The following is a 26,705-nucleotide window of genomic DNA, read 5'->3' on the forward strand; positions in this document are numbered from 1 at the left end:
ACGCTTCATCGTCCTCTTTTGTTCCCAATTAACTTATATTATTATTTCTAGGCGTGCACTATCCATTGAACTCTTTCCAAAGTGTAAAATAAAGGAATGCAACCAACTCTAAATTCCGTCACGACGTTGAGGGTAAAGCAAGAAATGTGCTAATACTGTTCCTGTCGTTTTCTGTAATAGCTAAAAGATTATTATTCATTCAAAATATTTCCCCTATTCTGATTGGCTAAAAGCACACGCATAATTCACCATAACCAAGCTATTGATGACAAAATTTGGAAGAATTTTGCGTTTAATGAACCGATGACGTCTAAATTGCAGCTTTTTTGTAGGTTAATGCACCGTTAACCGAAAAGACCTTGGGACGAGTTAAGTTGTTTTGGTTGTGAGAACAAAAATGGCGGACATTTCACTCGTTTCAAGAGTAAGAACTAGGCAAAATAATGACTAAAAACATGGCAAGAACAGCAAAGGACAACTCGAAGGGCGACATCTCCTATTTGGAGAATATTTGCGAAGCTGAGCAAACCCTAAACGTGCACTATCGAAGATAAACTTAACAAAGATGGATCGATGGAGGTAAGCATGTTTTAGCCATGTTTTTAAACTAGGAATTATTTCGAATGAATAACAAAAGAATTATTGAATTCGGCTTTCGTATCATATGGAGAATAATGGAGATCTCGGAGGATACGGCCTCGACGGATAACACCCTCCGAGATCTCCATAATTCTTCATAAGATACTCAGCCTCATTCATTAATTGTTAATAAAGATAGAATAATGTAAATTAACTTTATCGGGAACTGATACTTACTGCTCTATTAATTAGCGACAAACCAAGAAATATTTTAGATATTATTTCATGTATTTTCATAAGTAAGTCTAATAAAATAAACTTCATTTATTTAGTAAATAGTGTCAGACGATTGTTGTTGATCGAAATTGCTTTTTGTACAGAGCGGACGATCGAAAGAGGGATTAGCACATTAAACCCCATTATTTTAAGGTATTGACTGGGTCAATAACAGTGTTCTTAAAATTCTGTGGGTTGCCTTGTAAATGTCTGTTACTTTCTTATACTTCAATGACGTTGGCAAAATTACTGCACCCGAAAATCCACGAATCGTTCGATTCATTTCATCATACACTGCCGCCAACTTTCGCTTCTGGGGTCCCACAAGAAGTCTGGGGAGAGTCGAAAAGGGGTTGGGGTGGGCAGGGAACGCGTGCTCTTGGTCCATGTGAATTAAACAAGGAAAATAAGAGACTGTTCGCAGCCCAACAACACCAAAATGAAAAGAGAGAAAGGTGAATAGATGTTTCTTTTTGTGGCAAGATTATAGTAGTCAAAGGGTATGCTCTATGAAACTAATAGTGTGCTAGGAACACTGTTAACATTCAACTTATTGAAGCAAAAATTCGGAATTTCCTTCATCAAGAATATCCTCCCCTGTTTTTTCGCCATTTTCAGATCTCCCATATTACACCTTGTTTAAACTCCAAAATGTTGTATAAGTATTGTTTTTATTTCTCTTGGGACGACTGAAATACCCGGGAGAAACTGGAAACAAAGGTTATGCTAAGGTATATTACGGGAGATGTGCTAATGGTGAATGCATAGATAACCATGAATTAAAAACATTATGGACTAAGTGCAGCAGGAAAAAGGGTGCAGCGCCTGGTCAATCAAGTTACCTCAAAGCAGCCATTTTCAATTTCTAAGCACAAAGCCTCTTACAGCGGTGGGAGAAGATATTGAGAATTTGAAAAAATTAACGGTTATGTGGAGTTTCATAAAAGGTTCCATGTTGGTAATGTAGGTATTGTAGGTGTTCCTTGTCGTTTAACTTGTCAAATATTAGTGATTTTTTTTACGGATTTGAGTTCCTAATGACTGCATTTAAGATTAAAAAAATTCCGTAGTTGTCTTATGTTCAGAAACTATTTTATGTATTTTAAGAGGCCCTCTGTCTGGAGATACTCGACCCATAGACCATTGTATTTTGGATTTTTATATTTTTTTAAAATGGACAGCAGTTTAAAGCCTCATTTGAACAATTTAAATTTTCTTTATATCATGCTGCTGAAGGACAACATGAACAGTTTTATAAAAGTTGCTTATTGATTTCGGGTGATTACAAGTGTGCTAATGAAACAAAACGTTTGAACCTCACTAGCTGTCGCTGGAACCTGGTTTAATTAAACTTGTTTTGAATGAGGCATTAGATCCCCGATAGGTTAAAAAATTAAACAACATTAACGGTCAATTTATCGACGCTACAAAAAATTGGCGGTATTGCCTAATTTAAACTAGTGAAAATTTTTCTAGGTTCTTTGGTTTTGCATAAAGGAAACACATGGCAGTAATTGTTTGAAAGGAAAACAGCTAACAGACTATTTATAATGCCAGGCAACACGGGTCTGTCATCTGTTCTGGTAATCAATGGTAAGAAGCTTTGTAAACGTAAACTGAGCAACATTGTTTTTGTTATTGTTTCAACAGAAGAAAATTCGTTTGAAACGATCACAGAGGACATGAAATATAAAGATTCATTCCACCGGATCCCACTCAAAGAGGAGAGACTTCCGATGTAAAAATATAAGTAATTCTGTAGAAATGCACTTACCCTCTTGATTGACTGTTTTTCTTCTCTTTTCTTTTCATCCATACAATATGCCAAGGCCACGAACCATCAAGTACTAACCTTCAAAGCAGGTGAAATTTACTTTACGACTTAAGTAGTTTTTTTTTATGATGTAACAATGGAGAATGAATGCACGCGCTGATAATAGCCAGTCAGATTCAGTTTCCAATCACACGTCCGGTGGAAAAGTAACTTTCTGCGCGCGCGCGCGCAAAAAAAGAAAAAAACGATTATGAGCAGGTACAGCAAGAATCGTGAAATTTAGTCAGTGGTTGATTTCATTTTTATCTGTTCACCAAACTTTAAATCAAGTGTCTGTTGTGCTTCATGCAGAAAACCTCACATTTTCTCTCGATAGGTGGTGAATATCGCTGCAAGACTGGAAACAATATCGACAACAAATTGACCAGTGATGCCATTACGATTCATCTATTTCTTCCTATCAACGAGTGTAAAGTTTCGACCCTTTAGTTTCAGGTGTAAGTTACAGAATGACCGTTACTTAAAAACTGATGGTTAGGAAATGCTAAGAAACGCAGCGAGCACTAAATTCCACTCGGGTTTTGGACTACGAACTAGCATGTTTCCTAAATTAAGCGCTCTCCCCCAAATAAGCGCTAACACCCAAGGCCATAATATCAAATAAGATCCTCCGCGGATAAGTGCGCTGCGTTACCACCTTTTAAAATGCTTTTCCCATTGCCTCACTCTTGGTAAATGCCGTAAATTTTCCAGGAACGTCACGTCAAGGAAAGCGTTATAAGCGCTCGCCTCGATTAAGCGCCCGCCTTCCAATAAACTCCCATCTTTTTAGCTGGAATTTGAAATATGCGTCCGGGCACTTTTTCAAGGAACTGCGTGCAATGAGCGCAGGCTAGCAAAAGGAGTAGACGAATGACATTCAGAGTAAATTATATATTGCAACATTGAAAACCACAAACTCGGACAATTTCACCCAATCAAAATTACGATGTCCTATTTACTCGAATAAGCACCCCTATTAAGCCCCGCCTTCGAACAAGCGCCGCATTTGGGACAAATGAGTTTATAAGCTATGCACCTGAATAAGCCCCGCTGTCCGGACCTCCTGTAAAATTCTGTAAGTTTAATACAGAAAATAATAGTGTCTAGTGAAAACAATTATTTTTCCCGTCTGTCTTCAATCTAGCGTGTATACAGACCCCCCTTCCCTCAGTAAAAATCGAAGAATGAGGTGGAGGGGGGCGGACACAGGCTATCTTCAGGCGCCCTCCAGTAAGCGACGGATTTAAGGCGTGAAAAATATGATTGTCCGTATCTGGTCTTAGACGTCCAGACGCATTAAACGTCTGACTGTAAAGTGCGTCGTCCTGTTTTTATACTAGACGCCTTAAGCGTCTGAGACGTCTTAGACGTCCTCTAGTATAAATACGGCCATTAGCGAAGGGGCGCTTATTCGAGTTCATTACGTTACAGCAAAAGGTAAAAAGCAAAAGAAAAACAGACTGAACTGACAGAATCTCTAGGGATATGAATTTGAGGGTTCTATCACAAGTTTAACAGCGGTATCTACAACTGAGATACCAAATCAAAATAAGACAAAAAAAATTTAAGTTTTTTTTATCTTCATTGACGCTGCTAATTCGCAAATCTCACTAAATCCAGAAAAAAAGGAAAAAAACATCAAAGCGAACAAGCGCTCACTATTTCCTGCCTTTTCTGCTATTACAGTCCATGTATTTCAGTCTATTCTGTCAAACCAACCCGCTAAAAGTTTATCCCTATTTATTAATGGACTTTTTTTTTCAAATTTGAACTACGAAGTCGCTAAAAAGATAGAAAATCTATTTTGTTTTTTAGCAGCAAACACATGCACCTACCGGGGCCCTATTTTTGCGCACAGAGCAAGAAGGCCGCGAATTGTGGACGTTTTGGGGCACTGGGAACTAACACTCGTTCAAAGATGGCGCTCGGAAGGCATGGTTGTTTTTCTCCCGTTTTGCGTCTACTTTGCAAGGTTAGTATCGATTATAGATAGATCCAATTGTAAGAACTGTATTATTTATCTTTAAAACAGTCTTAGAAGTGCTTGTGGTAATGTTTTACTCTGCATTTGGTAAGATCTTGACTCTCACCCTCGAAGCTCATGTGCTTTATTGCTTATCAGGTTTATGCACAACTCTTCTGCCCCTTCAGGGAGTTTTCGACGATTTGATTTTTAAAGGCAAATCGGTGCGCTTCCAACAGTGTATGAAGGGTTTATTTGCAAATTGGTCTTTTGTAAAGTCTTAATAACAGTGCAATGTACATTGTAGCAAACTTGTTTATTTGTATGATTAGTAGCCAGGGGGGTGGGGGTGGGTGAAATTTTGAGATTTTGGGAGATGAAGTTGATCATAAGAACTAGAAGGGAGTTCCATTTTCTGATTTCATGTTCGATTGTAAAATCCGAAATTCAGATTTCATAATCTAAATCCGATCGATTGTAATCCTAGAGATCGTCCCTGAAGAAGTAAGATTTCTGATTGCTGATGAAGATGATCAATTTTTTTCAGATCAGATGGGTCCTTTAGATGTGTCAAGACTTCAGCAGCCGGGATTTTGAGCTTATTATCTTCGGCATTGTAAGTGTTGTATGTATTCAAGCTCCTGAGCATAGTTAATTAAAGTGGAATGGTATGGAAACCCTTTGTTATAGATGTTTGTTAGCTTTTTGGGACCTGACTGTGCAGAACGTTTAATAACATTCCTATCAGTATGAAGTTATTGACCAACAGAAACATTGCATTAATTTTTTCAGTCATAATTTGTGAACAGAAAACAAATGATTGTGCACGGTCAGGGAGCTTCCAATATAACCTACAGCACCATTGTTTTCAACTTTGATGTTTGATGTTTGCCGGGTTTCCTAACCAGTCTCCTCTACTATGCCCTGAGTGAATGGCTAAACTAAACTGCTGGCACAGCTTGTTCAAGGTAAGATTGAGGCATGGCTTCATGAGATTTTTTTTGGATGTAACTGGCCTAATTTAACTCAAAACTCAAAACTTTTTCAAATTTCATGTATCTGTAAAATAAAAGATATGCTAGTGAAGGAAAAATGTTTTTGAGTGACTTGACTTCTTGATTCCTGTCAATATGTGGCAAGCTGTTTCTTGTTTACTACTGAGAACTGAGACAGAGATTCAACAACATTTTCAGACTCAAAGGAAGAATATAAAACGTTTTTGTTAATTGCTCGTTTTTTTGTGTATATGTCTAGTTAAATGAATATTTCTTTTGATCTTTTCATGCAAGACAGCTAAAATCTTTAGGAGTGCTTGAGGCCAAAGATTACATTTTTTTCAAATTCAGTATGGAAGTAATTCTTCATTGATGGCATGAAGTTCATTAAGGTTTTTTAAATTTGCTATATATTTAGGTTCAAATGATAATATGCTGATAAAATTAAGTCTTAAAAGTTTTTTTGACAAATGGCAATTTGTCCTGGAGTAGTAGACACAATCTGCTTTGAACAAGCTGTACCACATTATCATTAAATGACAAGTATATACTACTAGGCTCTGGTTTAGTATAGTTTGGAAATCTACATGATATTTTTTGTGTGGACTGATTTATTGACTGACTGACAATTTTCAGCGTGGTCAGTTCAATTCATTTAAGTGATTGACCAACTCACAAACTAACTGGTTGACTGTCTGGCTGATTTTTTGACTTACTACTGACTGATTGACTGACTCCCTAACTGTCTAACTAAATGACTGCCTGACTGTCTCATTGACTGACGGATTGACTCATTGTTCTCTCTACGAGGCTAGCTGTTCATAAACAAAGCTTTTTAAATCTCCTGAGACAAAATGGCTGCCATGTGACAAAGATCTATAAAACAGAAAAATTAAAAACAAAACGTTTGGTAAATAAAATGCAAAATGAAAGAGAATAATTCCAAAATAAATAAAACCAACCTGTAATTCCCAGTAACCCCTGTAACTACTTGTAGGCCCCTTTAACCAGCTGTAACCCCCTGTAACCTCTTGTATTCCCTTGTGACCCCCTGTAACCCCTCATAACTCTCTTTAATAAAACAGAAGAGTCAGACTGGTTTACAAATTGCAAAAACAAATTTAAAAAAAATTATTAATGATCTTAATGCTGAACTAAGTAAGTGACTGATGGACCAAGAAACTGACCAAGTGACTGACTAACTGACCAACTGAATTACTGCCTGACTGGCAGACAGAGCAACTGGGTGACTGACTGACCAAGCAATGTACTGACTAACTTACTGGGTGTGTGACTGACAGAGTGACAAATCAACCAAGTGACTAACTAACTGGCTTAGTGAGCTACTGACTTACTAGTATGAACTAACTGACTGACTGACAAACTGAGTAATTGACCATCTGACTGACTGACTCAGAACTAACTGAGTAACTGCATGAGCAACTGACTTACTAACTGTGGAACTAGCTAAGTGACTGTCTGACTTACTGACCAACTGACCGATTGACTGACTGATTAACTGATGAATTACGCAGGATGACGTAGGCAGCTAGCGTCATAAATTCGATCACGTATTCCTTTCTTGGGAGTCCAAAATTGCCTTGTTTTTTTAACTTTCCCGTATCCTGTGTCCTTCACGAAAAATTTTGTGATTTTTATTGGCCGCGACTTGCAATCATGTGCAACTGTCAGGTTGGATTGCACAAGCAGAAAAAAGATACTGTGTCAGCAAGGGAGGGAAAAGTAAGCTTATTGCATAGAGGAGGACAAAGTCAAGGCTGTGCTCTAACTTATGGTGCACGTTCACCTCAGGCGACTAAGACTTGGCCTCGGGTGACTGAAAATATTGTCCAAGTCACCCAGCCGGGTGACATGCTAGTGTTGGTTTCTTGATTTAAAGTAAAAAAGCTATAATTTATTACCTGCGACTTCGTAGCTTACTCGGCCTCTTCGTGGCCTAAAAAGAATGTTTGTGTCCCGTGTCCCATGTGTCCCCTGTGTCCCCTTGTGTCTCCTTGTGTCCCCTGTGTCCCTTGTCCCCTATGTCCCTTGTGTTCCCTTGTGTCCCCTGTGTTCCTTGTCCCCTGTGTCCCTTGTGTCCCCTATGTCCCCTTATGTCCCCTTTGTCCCCTTGTGTCTCCTGTGTCTCCTGTGTCTCCTGTGTCCCTTGTGTCCCCTTGTTTCCCCTGTGTCCCCCGTGTTCCTTGTGTCCCCTATGTCCCTTGAATTCCCTTGTGTCCCTTTTTGTCTGTATGTGTCCCCTGTGTCCCCTTGTGTCCCCTTGTGTCCCCTGTGTCTCTTGTGTCCCCTGTGTCCCTTGTGTCCCGTGTGCCCCCTTGTGTCCCCTGTGTTCCTTTCCCCCTGTGTCCCTTGTGTACCTTGTGTCCCCTGTGTCCTAGACTGTTCACAGTCCTCTATTTTCCCATAAGATCATCGAGATTGAGCGCTTTGCATTACGGGCTGCCATCTTGCATGAGTGTCAAAACTACTTAGGGGGCAGGGGCAGTTTGGGAGGAAGCGAGAAAAACAGAGGGACTGTAATAACATCACTGCAGCTCGCGTTCAGGGGGCGTGACAGCAATTTCACGCCTTTTACCATTCATTAATTAAGAAACTCCGCTGGTGATGAAAAACATACCAGACACATTTAGCATCGATTACGCGTGTTTACAAATATCTCCTTTCAAAACAGTGATTTTATAATGATTTTGGGCCATTCCTCGAAATAAAATCGGCAAACATGTACAAAAAATGATTTTCCTAATCAAAATACCAAAAATGCTTTGTGTGTTTGCGCAACATGTGCCTTATGGTATGAAAGCGTACGTTGTGTGGAAAAGTCAACTTGTCAAGGAGTTGTCAATGTCATCAACTTAAACTTAACCCGTTGTTAACCCAAATTAACATCTATTGTCTAATGACCAATCAAATGCCTGCGTTGCTGGTACAACGCGCTCCCTGAACGCGAGCTGCAGTGATGTTATTTCAGTTCCTCTATTTTTCTCGCCCCCCCTCCCCCAAGCTATAATCCCCGACGCTCACCCCCTCGGTACATTTTAAAATCAAAATACCCGTGACGGTAAGACGTGGTATATCTAAACGATCTCACAAAAAAATAGGGGACTGTAAACAGTCTACCTGTGTCCCTTGTGTCCCTCTTGTGTCCCTTGTGTCCTCTTGTGTCCCCTGTGTCCCCTTGTGTCCCTTGTGTCCCTTGTGTCCCCTGTGTCCCCTTGTGTCCCTTGTGTCCCTTGTGTCCCCTGTGTCCCAATGTGTCCCCTCTGTCCCTTGTGTCCCCTGTGTCCCCTCGTTACCCCATGTTCCCCCTTGTTACCGCTTGTTACCGCTGTTACCCCTTGTTACCCCTTGTTACCCCTGTTACCCCTTGTTACCCCTTGTTACCCCCTGTTACCCTATCTTCCCCCTGTTCCCCCTTGTTACCCCTTGTTACCCCTGTTACCCCTTGTTACCCCTGTTACCCCTTGCTACCCCTTGTGACACCTGTTACCCCTTGTTAATCCTTGTTACCCCTGTTACCTTTTGTTACCTCTTCTTACCCCTTGTTACCCCTCGTTACCCCATGTTCCCCCTGTTCCTCTTTATTACCCCTGTTCCCCTTGTTACCCCTTGTTCCCCCTGGAACCCCTTGTTACCCCTTGTTACCCTTTCTTCCCCCTTCCCCCATTACCCATTGTTACCCATGTTACCCCTTATTACCTCTGTTCCCCTTGTTAACCCATGTTCCCCCCTAGTACCCTTTATTACCCCTGTTCCCCTTGCTACCAATTGTTCTTTCTTGTTCCCCTTGTTACCCCTTGTTACCCCTTGTTACCTCTTGCTACCCCTGTTACCCCTTGTTACCCCTTGTTACCCCTGTTACCCCTGTTACCCCTTGTTACCCCTGTTACCCCTGTTACCCCTTGTTACCCCTGTTACCCCTTGTTACCCCCTGTTACCCCTGTTACCCCTTGTTACCCCTGTTACCCCTTGTTACCCCTGTTACCACTTGTTACCCCTTGTTACCCCTTGTTACCCCTGTTACCCCTTGTTACCCTTGTTCTCCTTGTTACCCCTTGTTACCCCTGTTACCCCTTGTTACCCCTTGTTACCCCTGTTACCCCTTGTTACGCCTTGTTACCCCTTGTTACCCCTGTCCCCCTTGTTACCCCTTGTTACCCCTGTTACCCCTTGTTGCCCCTTGTTACCCCTGTTACCCCTTGTTACCCCTTGTTACCCCTTGTTACCCCTGTTACCCCTTGTTACCTCTGTTACCCCTTGTGACCCCTTGTTACCCCTTGTTACCCCTTGTGACCCCTTGTTACCCCTGCTACCCCTTGTTACCCCCTGCTACCCCTTGTTACCTCTGTTACCCCTGTTACCCCTTGTTACCCCTTGTTACCCCTTGTTACCCCTCGTTATCCCTGTTACCCCTTGTTACCCCTTGTTACCCCTTGTTACCCCTGTTACCCCTTGTTACCCTTGTTCTCCTTGTTACCCCTTGTTACCCCTGTTACCCCTGGTTACCCCTTTTTATTCCTGTTACCCCTTGTTACACCTTGTTACCCCTTGTTACCCCTTTCCTTTTTGTTACCCCTTGTTACCCCTGTTACCCCTTGTTACCCCTTGTTACCCCTTGTTACCCCTTGTTACCCCTGTTACTCCTTTTTACCCCTTGTTACCCCTGTTACCCCTTGTTACCCCTTGTTACCCCTGTTACCCCTTGTTACCCCCTGTTACCCCTGTTAATCCTTGTTACCCCTGTTACCACTTGTTACCCCTTGTTACCCCTTGTTACCCCTGTTACCCCTTGTTACCCTTGTTCTCCTTGTTACGCCTTGTTACCCCTGTCCCCCTTGTTACCCCTTGTTACCCCTGTTACCCCTTGTTACCCCTTGTTACCCCTGTTACCCCTTGTTACCCCTTGTTACCCCTTGTTACCCCTGTTACCCCTTGTGACCCCTTGTTACCCCTTGTTACCCCTTGTGACCCCTTGTGACCCCTGTTACCCCTGTTACCTCTTATTACCCCCTGCTACCCCTTGTTACCCCTTGTTACCCCTGTTACCCCTGTTACCCCTTGTTACCCCTTGTTACCCCTGTTAATCCTTGTTATCCCTTGTTACCTCTTGCTACCCCTGTTACCCCTTGTTACCCCTTGTTACCCCTTTTACCGCTTCTTACCCCTTGTTACCCCTGTTACCCCTTGTTACCCCTTGTTACCCCTGTTACCCCTTGTTACCCCTGTTACCCCTTGTTCTCCCTTGTTACCCCTGTTACCCCTTGTTACCCCTGGTACCCCTTGTTACCCTCTGTTACCCCTGTTAATCCTTGTTATTCCTGTTACCACTTGTTACCCCTTGTTACTCCTTGTTACCCCTGTTAATCCTTGTTATCCCTTGTTACCTCTTGCTACCCCTGTTACCCCTTGTTACCCCTTGTTACCCCTGTTACCGCTTCTTACCCCTTGTTACCCCTGTTACCCCTTGTTACCCCTTGTTACCCCTGTTACCCCTTGTTACCCCTGTTACCCCTTGTTCTCCCTTGTTACCCCTGTTACCCCTTGTTACCCCTGGTACCCCTTGTTACCCTCTGTTACCCCTGTTAATCCTTGTTATTCCTGTTACCACTTGTTACCCCTTGTTACTCCTTGTTACTCCTGTTACCCCTTGTTACCCTTGTTCTCCTTGTTACCTGTTGTTACCCCTTTTACCCCTTGTTACCCCTTGTTACCCCTTTTACCCCTTGTTACCCCTTGTTACCCCTGTTACGCCTTGTTACCCCTGTTACGCCTTGTTACCCCTTGTTACCCCTGTCCCCCTTGTTACTCCTTGTTACCCCTGTTACCCCTTGTTACCCTTGTTCTCCTTGTTACTCCTTGTTACCCTTGTTACCCCTTGTTACCCCTTGTTACCCCTGTTACTCCTTGTTACCCCTTGTTACCCCTTGTTACCCCCGTTACCTTTTGTTACCCCTTGTTACCCCTGTTACCCCTTGTTACCCCTTGTTACCCCTGTTACCGCTTGTTACCCCTTTTACCCCTTGTTACCCCTGTTACCCCTTGTTAACCCTGTTACCCCTGTTACCCCTTGTTACCGCCTGTTACCCCTGTTAATCCTTGTTATCCCTGTTACCACTTGTTACCCCTTGTTACCCTTTGTTACCCCTGTTACCCCTTGTTACCCCTTGTTACCCCTGTTAATCCTTGTTACCCCTGTTACCACTTGTTACCCCTTGTTACTCCTTTTTACCCCTGTTACCCCTTGTTACTCTTGTTCTCCTTTTTACCCCTTGTTACCCCTGTTACCCCTTGTTACCCCTTGTTACCCCTTGTTACCCCTGTTATCCCTTGTTACCCCTTGTTACCCCTGTTACCCCTTGTTACCCCTGTTAATTCTTGTTACCCCTTGTTACCTCTTGCTACCCCTGTTACCCCTTGTTACCCCTTGTTACCCCTGTTACCCCTTGTTACCCCTGTTAATCTTTGTTATCCCTTGTTACCTCTTGCTACCCCTGTTACCCCTTGTTACCCCTTGTTACCCCTGTTACCCCTTGTTACCCCTTGTTACCCCTGTTACCCCTTGTTACCCCTTGTTACCCCTGTTATCCCTTGTTACCCCTGTTACCCCTTGTTCTCCCTTGTTACCCCTGTTACCCCTTGTTACCCCTGTTACCCCTTGTTACCCTCTGTTACCCCTGTTAATCCTTGTTACCCCTGTTACCACTTGTTACCCCTTGTTACTCCTTGTTACTCCTGTTACCCCTTGTTACCCTTGTTCTCCTTGTTACCTCTTGTTACCCCTGTTACCCCTTGTTACCCCTTGTTACCCCTGTTACGCCTTGTTACCCCTTGTTACCCCTGTCCCCCTTGTTTCCCCTTGTTACCCCTGTTACCCCTTGTTACCCTTGTTCTCCTTGTTACCCCTTGGTACCCTTGTTACCCCTTGTTACCCCTGTTACCGCTTGTTACCCCTTTTACCCCTTGTTACCCCTGTTACCCCTTGTTAACCCTGTTACCCCTGTTACTCCTTGTTACCGCCTGTTACCCCTGTTAATCCTTGTTATCCCTGTTACCACTTGTTACCCCTTGTTACCCTTTGTTACCCCTGTTACCCCTTGTTACCCCTGTTAATCCTTGTTACCCCTGTTACCACTTGTTACCCCTTGTTACTCCTTTTTACCCCTGTTACCCCTTGTTGCTCTTGTTCTCCTTTTTACCCCTTGTTACCCCTGTTACCCCTTGTTACCCCTTGTTACCCCTTGTTACCCCTGTTATCCCTTGTTACCCCTTGTTACCCCTGTTACCCCTTGTTACCCCTGTTAATTCTTGTTACCCCTTGTTACCTCTTGCTACCCCTGTTACCCCTTGTTACCCCTTGTTACCCCTGTTACCCCTTGTTACCCCTGTTAATCTTTGTTATCCCTTGTTACCTCTTGCTACCCCTGTTACCCCTTGTTACCCCTTGTTACCCCTGTTACCCCTTGTTACCCCTTGTTACCCCTGTTACCCCTTGTTACCCCTTGTTACCCCTGTTACCCCTTGTTACCCCTGTTACCCCTTGTTCTCCCTTGTTACCCCTGTTACCCCTTGTTACCCCTGTTACCCCTTGTTACCCTCTGTTACCCCTGTTAATCCTTGTTACCCCTGTTACCACTTGTTACCCCTTGTTACTCCTTGTTACTCCTGTTACCCCTTGTTACCCTTGTTCTCCTTGTTACCTCTTGTTACCCCTGTTACCCCTTGTTACCCCTTGTTACCCCTGTTACGCCTTGTTACCCCTTGTTACCCCTGTCCCCCTTGTTTCCCCTTGTTACCCCTGTTACCCCTTGTTACCCTTGTTCTCCTTGTTACCCCTTGTTACCCTTGTTACCCCTTGTTACCCCTTGTTACCCCTGTTACGCCTTGTTACCTCTTGTTACCCCTGTCCCCCTTGTTACCCCTTGTTACCCCTGTTACCCCTTGTTACCTCTTGTTACCCCTGTTACCCCTTGTTACCCCTTGTTATCCCTTGTTACCCCTGTTACCTTTTGTTACCCCTTGTTACTTCTCTTACCCCTTGTTACCCCTTGTTACTCCTGTTACCCCTTGTTACCCCTTGTTACTCCTGTTACCCTTGTTACCCCTTGTTACCCCCTGTTACCCCTGTTAATCCTTGTTACCCCTGTTACCACTTGTTACCCCTTGTTACCCTTTGTTACCCCTGTTATCTCTTGTTACTCGCTGTTACCCCTGTTAATCCTTGTTACCCCTTTTGCCACTTGTTACCCCTTGTTACTCCTTGTTACCCCTGTTACCCCTTGTTACTCTTGTTCTCCTTGTTACCCCTTGTTACCCCTGTTACCCCTTGTTACCCCTTGTTACCCCTTGTTACCCCTTTTACCTCTTGTTACCCCTGTTAATCCTTGTTATCCCTTGTTACCTCTTGCTACCCCTGTTACCCCTTGTTACCCCTTGTTACCCCTGTTACCCCTTGTTACCCCTTGTTACTCCTGTTACCCCTTGTTACCCCTTCTTACCCCTGTTACCCCTTGTTACCCCTTTTACGCCTTGTTACCCCCTGTTACCCCTGTTAATCCTTGTTACCCCTGTTACCACTTGTTACCCCTTGTTACTCCTTGTTACCCCTGTTACCCCTTGTTACCATTGTTCTCCTTGTTACCCCTTGTTACCCCTGTTACCCCTTGTTACCCCTGTTAATCCTTGTTACCCCTTGTTACCTCTTGCTACCCCTGTTACCCCTTGTTACCCCTTGTTACCCCTGTTACCCCTTGTTACCCCTTGTTACTCCTGTTACCCCTTGTTACCCCTTGTTACCCCTGTTACCCCTTGTTACCCCTTTTACCCCTTGTTACCCCCTGTTACCCCTGTTAATCCTTGTTACCCCTGTTACCACTTGTTACCCCTTGTTAGTCCTTGTTACCCCTGTTACCCCTTGTTACCATTGTTCTCCTTGTTACCCCTTGTTACCCCTGTTACCCCTTGTTACCCCTGTTACCTCTTGTCACCCCTGTTACCCCTTGTTACCCTTTGTAACCCCTTGTTACCCCTGTTACCTCTGTTACCCCTTTTTATTCCTGTTACCCCTTTTACCCCTTGTTACCCCTGTTACCTCTTCTTACCCCTTGTTACCCCTGTTTCCCCTGTTACCCCTTTTTACCGCCTGTTACCCCTGTTAATCCTTGTTACCCCTGTTACCCCTTGTTACCCCTTGTTACCCTTGGTTACCCTTGTTACCACTTTTTACCCCTTGTTACTCCTTGTTACCCCTTTTACCCCTTGTTACTCTTGTTCTCCTTGTTACCCCTAGTTACCCCTGTTACCCCTTGTTACCCCTTGTTACCCCTTGTTACCCCTGTTACCCCTTGTTACCCCTTGTTACCCCTGTTAATCCTTGTTACCCCTTGTTACCTCTTGCTACCCTTGTTACCCCTTGTTACCCCTTGTTACCCCTGTTACCCCTTGTTACCCCTTGTTACCCCTTGTTACCCCTGTTACCCCTTGTTACCCCTTGTTACCCCTAGTTACCCCTGTTACCCCTTGTTACCCCTTGTTACCCCTTGTTACCCCTGTTAATCCTTGTTACCCCTTGTTACCTCTTGCTACCCCTGTTACCCCTTGTTACCCCTTGTTACCCCTTGTTACCCCTTGTTACCCCTTGTTACCCCTTGTTACCCCTGTTACTCCTTGTTACCCCTTGTTACCCCTTTTTACCCCTTGTTACCCCTTGTTACCCCCTGTTACCCCTGTTAATCCTTGTTACCCCTGTTACCACTTGTTACCCCTTGTTACTCCTTGTTACCCCTGTTACCCCTTGTTACCATTGTTCTCCTTGTTACCCCTTGTTACCCCTGTTACCCCTTGTTACCCCTGTTAATCCTTGTTACCCCTTGTTACCTCTTGCTACCCCTGTTACCCCTTGTTACCCCTTGTTTCCCCTGTTACCCTTTGTTACCCCTTGTTACTCCTGTTACCCCTTGTTACCCCTTGTTACCCCTGTTACCCCTTGTTACCCCTTTTACCCCTTGTTACCCCCTGTTACCCCTGTTAATCCTTGTTACCCCTGTTACCACTTGTTACCCCTTGTTACTCCTTGTTACCCCTGTTACCCCTTTTTACCATTGTTCTCCTTGTTACCCCTTGTTACCCGTGTTACCCCTTGTTACCCCTGTTACCTCTTGTCACCCCTGTTACCCCTTGTTACCCCTTGTTACCCCTGTTACCCCTTGTTACCCCTGTTACCCCTTGTTCTCCCTTGTTACCCCTGTTACCCCTTGTTACCCCTGTTACCCCTTGTTACCCTCTGTTACCCCTGTTAATCCTTGTTACCCCTGTTACCACTTGTTACCCCTTGTTACTCCTTGTTACTCCTGTTACCCCTTGTTACCCTTGTTCTCCTTGTTACCTCTTGTTACCCCTGTTACCCCTTGTTACCCCTTGTTACCCCTGTTACGCCTTGTTACCCCTTGTTACCCCTGTCCCCCTTGTTTCCCCTTGTTACCCCTGTTACCCCTTGTTACCCTTGTTCTCCTTGTTACCCCTTGTTACCCTTGTTACCCCTTGTTACCCCTTGTTACCCCTGTTACGCCTTGTTACCTCTTGTTACCCCTGTCCCCCTTGTTACCCCTTGTTACCCCTGTTACCCCTTGTTACCTCTTGTTACCCCTGTTACCCCTTGTTACCCCTTGTTATCCCTTGTTACCCCTGTTACCTTTTGTTACCCCTTGTTACTTCTCTTACCCCTTGTTACCCCTTGTTACTCCTGTTACCCCTTGTTACCCCTTGTTACTCCTGTTACCCTTGTTACCCCTTGTTACCCCCTGTTACCCCTGTTAATCCTTGTTACCCCTGTTACCACTTGTTACCCCTTGTTACCCTTTGTTACCCCTGTTATCTCTTGTTACTCGCTGTTACCCCTGTTAATCCTTGTTACCCCTTTTGCCACTTGTTACCCCTTGTTACTCCTTGTTACCCCTGTTACCCCTTGTTACTCTTGTTCTCCTTGTTACCCCTTGTTATCCCTGTTACCCCTTGTTACCCCTTGTTACCCCTTTTACCCCTTGTTACCCCTGTTAATCCTTGTTATCCCTTGTTACCTCTTGCTACCCCTGTTACCCCTTGTTACCCCTTGTTACCCCTGTTACCCCTTGTTACCCCTTGTTACTCCTGTTACCCCTTGTTACCCCTTCTTACCCCTTTTACCCCTTGTTACCCCTTTTACCCCTTGTTACCCCCTGTTACCCCTGTTAATCCTTGTTACCCCTGTTACCACTTGTTACCCCTTGTTAGTCCTTGTTACCCCTGTTACCCCTTGTTACCATTGTTCTCCTTGTTACCCCTTGTTACCCCTGTTACCCCTTGTTACCCCTGTTACCTCTTGTCACCCCTGTTACCCCTTGTTACCCTTTGTAACCCCTTGTTACCCCTGTTACCTCTGTTACCCCTTTTTATTCCTGTTACCCCTTTTACCCCTTGTTACCCCTGTTACCTCTTGTTACCCCTTGTTACCCCTGTTTCCCCTGTTACCCCTTTTTACCCCCTGTTACCCCTGTTAATCCTTGTTACCCCTGTTACCCCTTGTTACCCCTTGTTACCCTTGGTTACCCTTGTTACCACTTTTTACCCCTTGTTACTCCTTGTTACCCCTTTTACCCCTTGTTACTCTTGTTCTCCTTGTTACCCCTAGTTACCCCTGTTACCCCTTGTTACCCCTTGTTACCCCTTGTTACCCCTGTTACCCCTTGTTACCCCTTGTTACCCCTGTTAATCCTTGTTACCCCTTGTTACCTCTTGCATACCCTTGTTACCCCTTGTTACCCCTTGTTACCCCTGTTACCCCTTGTTACCCCTTGTTACCCCTTGTTACCCCTGTTACCCCTTGTTACCCCTTGTTACCCCTAGTTACCCCTGTTACCCCTTGTTACCCCTTGTTACCCCTTGTTACCCCTGTTAATCCTTGTTACCCCTTGTTACCTCTTGCTACCCCTGTTACCCCTTGTTACCCCTTGTTACCCCTTGTTACCCCTTGTTCCCCCTTGTTACCCCTTGTTACCCCTGTTACCCCTTGTTACCCCTTGTTACCCCTTTTTACCCCTTGTTACCCCTTGTTACCCCCTGTTACCCCTGTTAATCCTTGTTACCCCTGTTACCACTTGTTACCCCTTGTTACTCCTTGTTACCCCTGTTACCCCTTGTTACCATTGTTCTCCTTGTTACCCCTTGTTACCCCTGTTACCCCTTGTTACCCCTGTTAATCCTTGTTACCCCTTGTTACCTCTTGCTACCCCTGTTACCCCTTGTTACCCCTTGTTTCCCCTGTTACCCTTTGTTACCCCTTGTTACTCCTGTTACCCCTTGTTACCCCTTGTTACCCCTGTTACCCCTTGTTACCCCTTTTACCCCTTGTTACCCCCTGTTACCCCTGTTAATCCTTGTTACCCCTGTTACCACTTGTTACCCCTTGTTACTCCTTCTTACCCCTGTTACCCCTTGTTACCATTGTTCTCCTTGTTACCCCTTGTTACCCCTGTTACCCCTTGTTACCCCTGTTACCTCTTGTCACCCCTGTTACCCCTTGTTACCCTTTGTAACCCCTTGTTACCCCTGTTACCTCTGTTACCCCTTTTTATTCCTGTTACCCCTTTTACCCCTTGTTACCCCTGTTACCTCTTGTTACCCCTTGTTACCCCTGTTTCCCCTGTTACCCCTTTTTACCCCCTGTTACCCCTGTTAATCCTTGTTACCCCTGTTACCCCTTGTTACCCCTTGTTACCCTTGGTTACCCTTGTTACCACTTTTTACCCCTTGTTACTCCTTGTTACCCTTGTTACCCCTTGTTACTCTTGTTCTCCTTGTTACCCCTAGTTACCCCTGTTACCCCTTGTTACCCCTTGTTACCCCTTGTTACCCCTGTTACCCCTTGTTACCCCTTGTTACCCCTTGTTACCCCTGTTAATCCTTGTTACCCCTTGTTACCTCTTGCTACCCCTGTTACCCCTTGTTACCCCTTGTTACCCCTGTTACCCCTTGTTACCCCTTGTTACCCCTTGTTACCCCTGTTACCCCTTGTTACCCCTTGTTACCCCTAGTTACCCCTGTTACCCCTTGTTACCCCTTGTTACCCCTTGTTACCCCTGTTAATCCTTGTTACCCCTTGTTACCTCTTGCTACCCCTGTTACCCCTTGTTACCCCTTGTTACCCCTTGTTACCCCTTGTTACCCCTTGTTACCCCTGTTACCCCTTGTTACCCCTTGTTACCCCTTTTTACCCCTTTTACCCCTTGTTACCCCCTGTTACCCCTGTTAATCCTTGTTACCCCTGTTACCCCTTGTTACCATTGTTTTCCTTGTTACCCCTTGTTACCCCTTGTTACCCCTGTTACCCCTTGTTACCCCTTGTAACCCCTTGTTACCCCTGTTACCTCGGTTACCCCTTTTTATTCCTGTTACCCCTGTTACCCCTTGTTACCCCTTTTACCTCTTGTTACCCCTTGTTACCCCTGTTACCCCTTGTTACCCCTGTTATCCCTTGTTACCCTTTGTTACCCCTTGTTACCCCTGTTACCCCTTCTTACCCCTGATACCCCTCGTTACCCCTTGTAATCCCTTGTAACCCCTTGTTACCCCTGTTACCTCTTTTACCCCTTGTTATCCCTTTTACCTCTGTTACCCCTTGTTACCCCTTGGTACCCTGTTACCCCTTATTACCCTTTGTTACCCCTTGTTAATCCTTGTTACCCCTGTTACCTCTTGTTACCCCCTGTTACTCTTCGTTACCCCTGTTACCCCTGTTATCCCTCGTTATCCCTGTTACCCCTGTTACCCGTTGTTACCCCTTTTATCCCTTGTTACCCCTTGTTACCCCTGTTAACCCTTTTTACCCGTGTTACCCCTTGTTACCCCTTGTTACCCCTGTAACCCCTTGTTACCCCTTTTTTCCCCTGTTACCCTTGTTACCCCTTTTTACCCCTGTTACCACTTGTTACCCCTTGTTACTCCTTGTTACCCCTGTTACCCCTTGTTACCATTGTTCTCCTTGTTACCCCTTGTTACCCCTTTTTACCCCTGTTACCCCTTGTTACCCCTTGTAACCCCTTGTTACCCCTGTTACCTCTGTTACCCCTTTTTATTCCTGTTACCCCTGTTACCCCTTGTTACCCCTTTTACCTCTTGTTACCCCTTGTTACCCCTGTTACCCCTTGTTAACCCTGTTATCCCTTGTTACCCTTTGTTACCCCTTGTTACCCCTGTTACCCCTTCTTACCCCTGATACCCCTCGTTACCCCTTGTAACCCCTTGTAACCCCTTGTTACCCCGGTTACCTCTTTTACCCCTTGTTATCCCTTTTACCCCTGTTACCCCTTGTTACCCCTTGGTACCCTGTTACCCCTTATTACCCTTTGTTACCCCTTATTACCCTTTGTTACCCCTTGTTAATCCTTGTTACCCCTGTTACCTCTTGTTACCCCCTGTTACTCTTCGTTACCCCTGTTACCCCTGTTATCCCTTGTTATCCCTGTTACCCCTGTTACCCGTTGTTACCCCTTTTATCCCTTGTTACCCCTTGTTACCCCTGTTAACCCTTTTTACCCGTGTTACCCCTAGTTACCCCTTGTTACCCCTGTAACCCCTTGTTACCCCTTTTTTCCCCTGTTACCCTTGTTACCCCTTTTTACCCCTGTTACCACTGGTTACCCCTTGTTACCCCTTGTTACCCTTTGTTACCCCTAGTTACCCCTGTTACAAATCCCTGTTACCCCTTTTCTAATTAAAAAAAAAAACCATGAAATATTTCGCTGCGTTGCCCTGGTTTCTCATATGGCGCAAAAACGTAGTTGGGTTTCGTTGATTTCATATGACAAGAATTTTTTTTTTGTCGCATGCTAATGAGGTGAAAGAATGTGATTTTTTATGAAAGTAAAAAGTCAGAACATGAAGGTTTGGGAAACAATTTTCTTTAATTTTTAATAATCAACTAACAGCTCAGTGATTTATTAATTTGGGTGACTATCTTTGTGGCCCGGGCACCCCAGCTAAAAGGTTTGGGAGCCAGAAGGGCTCCCCAAAATTTTATTTTGGTGTCCATCTTTTAGGCCTTGGCATTCCAGCTAAAATGCATTCTTTAGAGCACAGCCTTGCACCCTGTAGTTACATGCTATTGTTGAACGTGGAAGTGCATTTATTGAGGATATTAGTAAAGCTGGAATGAAAATTTTAGTGAACTATCCCATACTCCTAACATATATGGTGGTAATATTGATGTAAGTTTTGTTTTGAGGAGGAAAAGAACCCTTGTGTGTAACTCATCTTCTAGTGTATTTAACAGAACATCTCCGTCTCTCCGGCACACATTTGTTGCTGATACACTGCTCAACTTTCCAATGCCATTCAACATAATTCTTACTTGCACCAACACATCCCGCATAAACGACTTCAGGGGTCTTCTTGTTTTCTTAGTATACACTGTACCTCTAACTAATCAACTAACCATTTTGACTGACTGACTGAGCAACTTAAATACTGGCTGACTGCCTACTTGTAACTGACTGACTGGCTAATAAAATGACTTATTTTATAACTGACTGAATTACTAACTGAATGAGCAATTTGCAGTACCAAGATACTGACTAATTGAGCAACTGACTGACTGACTGACTGCATCTGGGTATCTGACCGGCTGACAGAATGACTGATTGAGCAACTGACTGAATCAGACAGACTACATGTAACTGAATAATTTACCAAGTGACTGATTAACTGCAGGCAACTGGCTGTCTGACTGACTGAGCAGTAATATTGACTTAGGGACTGACTGGGGTCCACACAAAGCAGGGGTCAATTTAATAAAACTTTCACAAGTTTAATTTACAAGTGTATCCATTGTTTAGAGTATGTGTGAACAAATGAACTTCATTACTCCATTCCAATGAACTTCAATTTTCTGTTTTCTGATACAGAGGTTTCTGATAGCCAATTAAACCAAAAGAAAGCTATACATAATCAAACCAAATTAATGATAAATACAAAACAAGGAAATGTACAGAGAAAAAAACCTAAAGAAATAAACTAAAGGAAATAAAAACACACACACACCTGACACTGAAGATATATCCAAATAGTGAAGGACAATACATAAAGTATGATAACGGTATTCAAGCGATCCTTCAATAATGGTCACAAACGTTATACTAAACGGCCGGATAAGTGACCTGGAACTTAAATTAAGCCGACGAAAGTGCTAGTCCTAAAGTCTGGAAACAGTAGCCACACTTGTAAAATTATATTTGTAAAAGTCCTATAAAATTGACGCCACAGGCGTTACTTTCTAGAAGAGCCCAGGGGCTAGGTGCTTACATAATTATAATCATATATGCTAAAAATTACTCCAACATGGTTGCACACTGGTATTCATGAACATATGATATAGTCCAGCCTTTTTAATATGGATTCCCATAGGGCCATAGAAAGTGTCCATATTAACAGGTTGTCTGTATTGAGCAGGTTGAATTTAGAGAAAGTATAGGGGCTCTCTTTCCCTAGGGACAAAGCAAACTGTCCGTAATAATAAGCTTTCTGAACTAAGCAGGCATCTGTAAAGCAAGTTTGAATTTAATGGGAATTGGTCTGTTCTGAAAATAACTGATCAGCTTCATTGAATTTTTTTAAATTTTCGTTTCCAGATGAGATGCCACAGAAAGACTGGACAAGGACCTTCATGAGCAAAGAGTCTCTGTTTATCTTTAAAACTGTAAGTGCTGCATGTTTTGCTTTGTAATCCAGCTCTTGAGTGAACCAGATAAACAGGACTGTTGGCCAGGTGGTTTCATAGTTTGATTAAGCTAATCCAGGAAAAGCTGTTGTAACATAATTATATTGTATCTAATTCTTTCATTTTACAGTTATGTCACTATCAAGTGTACCACTTTTGGGGGCAGAAATTTATCAGTCTTACTTTTTCCAATAATACAACAACAACAACAACGATAAAAACTAAAAACAAAAATGGACAAAATGAAATGCAACATAAAAGAGCAAAATTCCAAAATAAATTAAATCAAGTACAGTTGTACAGCTTGGTCGACATTATTATGGTGCAAATTAAAATTGAACCCAGGATCAGATATTATTAGTGAGAAAGTTGATTATGATCATCTAATTGAGTGTACTTCTGAACAGCCACAGCTGTTGGTGATTCAGTGACTGGCACGTCAAAAGTGTATGACAGGAATCACCAGGATAAACAAATATTTTATTATTGACTTCTGAATAAATAATATTTTGGTACTTCAAGACCAAGTAAATTAAATCATCATTTTTAAGGGATGCATTCAGCATTATTTTCTGTTGACTTTGTATGAATTAGACATTTTACATTAAATATGGCTTGCAAACACCAGTTTTGTCTGCAGGGAATCATAATACAAAGACAGCTGAATCTCACTGAAATCTGTTTGGTTTCAAGAACAGTAATAATTTGATTGATTGCTGAAATTCCAAGAGACAAGCACTTGTTTGTGAAGTACTCATAATCAGAAAACTAATGTAAAAACTGTTGTTGTTTTAAGTTTTCTCCTGGATTAGCATTTATCGACTTTGTTCATCTGTGTCACAATGTTTGAAACAATAGCCAAGTTCTGCTGATATAATAATAATAATAATAATAATAATAATAATAATAATAATAATAATTACTATTATTATTATTATTATTCGAATTATCATTATTATAATATTGGTATTATAGTCATGTACCTGCTGAGATGCAATCCATACTGTACATGTACCTTTCAAATGTCTTGCCATGTTGATCTATTCAACTGACTGTCTGACAGAATAACTGACTTTACTGCAACTGCAGGAATCACTAGGATCACGATGACTGGGAGGACTAGGGTGACTGGGAGGGCTGGATGACTAAGGTGACTGGGATGACTCGGGTGACTAGGAGGACTGGGATGACGAGGATGACTGGGAATGCTAGGATGACTGGGATGATTAGGATGAGAGGGATGACTAAGGTGACTGGCATGACTAGGGTGACTGGGATCACTAGCATGACTGGGATGACTGGGATGACTGCATCACTGGGATGATTAGGATGACTGGGATGACTAAGATGACTTGGAGGAATAGGGTTACTAAGATGACTGGAATGACTGGGATGACTAGGAGGACTAGGATGACTAGGATGACATGGGTGACTAGGATCACTGGAATGACTAAATTAACTTGGAAGACTGAAATGACTAATGACTAGTGTGACTAGGATGATGAATAAGATGACTATGATGAATGGGAATACAAAGGGGGCTAGGATGACTAGGATGACTGGTATGACAAGGGTTACTTGGACTAGAAAGACTAGGATGACTGGGATGATTAGGATGAGTGGGATGACTATGGTGACTGAGATGACTAGGGTTACTGGGATGACTGGGATCACTAGAATGACTGAGATGACTGGGTCACTGGGATGAATAGAATGACTGGGATGACTAGGATCACTGGAATGACTAAATTAACTCGGAAGACTGAAATGACTGGGATGAATAGGATGCCTAAGATGACTTGGATGATGAATAAGATAACTGGGATCACTTGGATGACTACTATGACTGGGATTATGGAGATGACTGGGACAACTGGATGACGACTGGGGTGACTGGAATGACTAAGGTAACTTGGGTGACTTGGAAGACTAGAATGCCTGGGATGACTAGGGTGACTAGGATGACTGGGATGACTAGGTTGACTAGAGTGACTGGGATGACTGGGATGACTAAGGTGACTAGGATGACTAGGGTGACTGGAATGATTGGGATCATTAGGATGACTGGGATGACTAGGGTGACTAGGATGACTAGGGTGACTGAGATGACTAGGGTGACTAGGGTGACTAGGACGGACTAGGGTGACGAAGATGACTGGGATGACTAGGATGACTGGGATGACTAGGGTGACTGGGATGTCTAGGAGGACTGGGACGACTCGAGTCTCTCGGATGACTGGGATGACTAGGGTGACTGAGATGACTGGGATCACTAGAATGACAGGGGCAACTATGGTGACTAGGATGACTAGGATGACAAGGGTGACTGGGATGACTGGGAGCACTGGGATAACTAGGATGACTGGGATGACTTTGGTGACTAGGGTGACTTCAATAACTAGTGTGAGTGGGATGAATAGCGTGACTGAGATGACTGGAATCACTAGGATGACTGGGGTGACTAGGGTGAAGAGGATGACCAGGATGACTGGGATGACTAGGATTACTAGGGTGACTGAGATGACTCGGATGAGTGTAGTGCTTCTTGCTGGCTTTTAATTATTTCAAAGATTACGATAGTTATACCACCAATCAACTCATAAGTCAACCTAAGACATCGTTTGGACCTTCATGAGCTTCATTGAGTATTTTAAACTTTTGTTTTCAGATCAGATGCCACAGAAAGACTGGACAGTTAGGACCTTCATGAGCCAAGAGCCTCTGTTATCTTCAGTAATGTAAGTACTGTATGTTTGTGTTTCAATCCAGCTCTTAAGTAAACCAGATAAACAGGTTTCACAGGTGAAATTACAAATTAACGCTGAAATTTCGCACCAAAATTAAGGAGTAATTCGTCACATATGATATTAGTATGTGTAATCAAATGGTGATGAGTGAAGTAAGGGAATAATTTCACCTGTGACTTGTCCAAAAGGCAAGTGAAATTATTTCTTAATTTCACGAGTCTACCATTTGATTACCTATTAATATCATGGGTGACGAATTAAGTTCGTAGCCGTGGATTGTTGAGATGTTTATCCTGGATTGTATCGATCGAGGATGAGAACTCTCTCAAAAGTTAAGAGCTTAAGTTTGGCTTAAGTTCAGAATTTTCAGAATACTTTGACAAAATACCTGTCAGAATCCTTCTTGATGTGCTTTTTGGTGTGTTTAGTTTTCTAAAGCATCTTTTAATGCCCTGACATCTCCATTCCATGATAACATTTTAAATTTCCCTCACCATCTTGGCACTGAGATGTACAGAAGGTTGCCATGGCAATTTTGTAATTTCACATTTGAAATTATAAATTAACGCTGAAACTTCATGCCAGAATTAAGGAGTAATTCGTCACCCATGATATAATGAAAGTAACTGATGAGCTTCATTGAATATTTTAAATTTTTGTTTCCAGATCAGATGTCACAGAAAGGCTGGACAAGGATTTTCACGAGCAAAGAGCCTCTGTTATCTTCAGTACCGTATGTGCTCTATGTCTTGCTTTGTAATCCAGCTCTTGAGTGAACCAGATAAACAGGATTGTTGGCCAGTTGATTTCAAAGTTTGATTAAGCTAATCCAGGGAAAGCTGTTACCTTATTCTTTCATTTCACTGTTATTTCACCATCAAGTGTACCACTTCTGGGAGAAGAAGTTTATCAATCTTACTTTTTCCAATAAAACAACAACGATAATAAAAACAAAAAAGACGTGCAAAATAAAATGCAACATAAAAGAGCAAAATTCCAAAATAAAATTAAATCAAGTTTAGTTTTACAGCTTGGTCAATATTACTATAGTGAAAATAAAAATTGAACCCAGGATCATCAGTTATTATTATTAGTGAGAAAGTTGATTATGATCATCCAATTGAGTGTAGTTCTGAACAGCTACAGCTGTTGGTGATTCAGTGGCTGGCACGTCAAAAGCGTATAAAGGGAATCAACAGGGTCAAACAAATGTTCATTATTGACTTCTGCATAAAATAATTCGTTCTTCAAGACCAAAGAAATAAAGCCATTATTTTTAAGGGATGCATTCAGCATTATTTTCTGTTGAACTTTGTATGAATTAGACATTTTATGTTAAATAAATGCTTGCAATTGCCAATTTTATGTCTTCAGGAAATCACAACACAAAGTCAGCTGAAACACATTGAAATCTTTTTGGTTTCAAGAACAAAAATAGTTTGATTGATTTGATTGAAAATTCCAAGAGACATGCACTTGTTGGTGAAGTACTCATGATCAGAAAATTTGAATGCAAAAACCTTGGTCATTACAAGTTTTCTCCTGGATTAGAATTTATCGGCTTTGT

The 26,705-nt window shown here is 43.0% G+C and overlaps 1 long non-coding RNA gene across 1 annotated transcript; it reads left to right on the plus strand.

Moving 5' to 3' along the window:
* Positions 1-5,160: 5,160 nt before the first annotated feature.
* LOC140942304 (uncharacterized) lies at positions 5,161-25,976 on the plus strand. Its single transcript, XR_012166527.1, has 4 exons — positions 5,161-5,250; positions 22,303-22,370; positions 25,060-25,129; positions 25,805-25,976. It is a non-coding gene; the product is annotated as an uncharacterized lncRNA (long non-coding RNA).
* The last annotated feature ends 729 nt before the right edge of the window (positions 25,977-26,705 follow it).

Source organism: Porites lutea, chromosome 6 (assembly GCF_958299795.1).
Source record: "Porites lutea chromosome 6, jaPorLute2.1, whole genome shotgun sequence".
Classification (NCBI taxonomy): Eukaryota; Metazoa; Cnidaria; class Anthozoa; order Scleractinia; family Poritidae; genus Porites; species Porites lutea.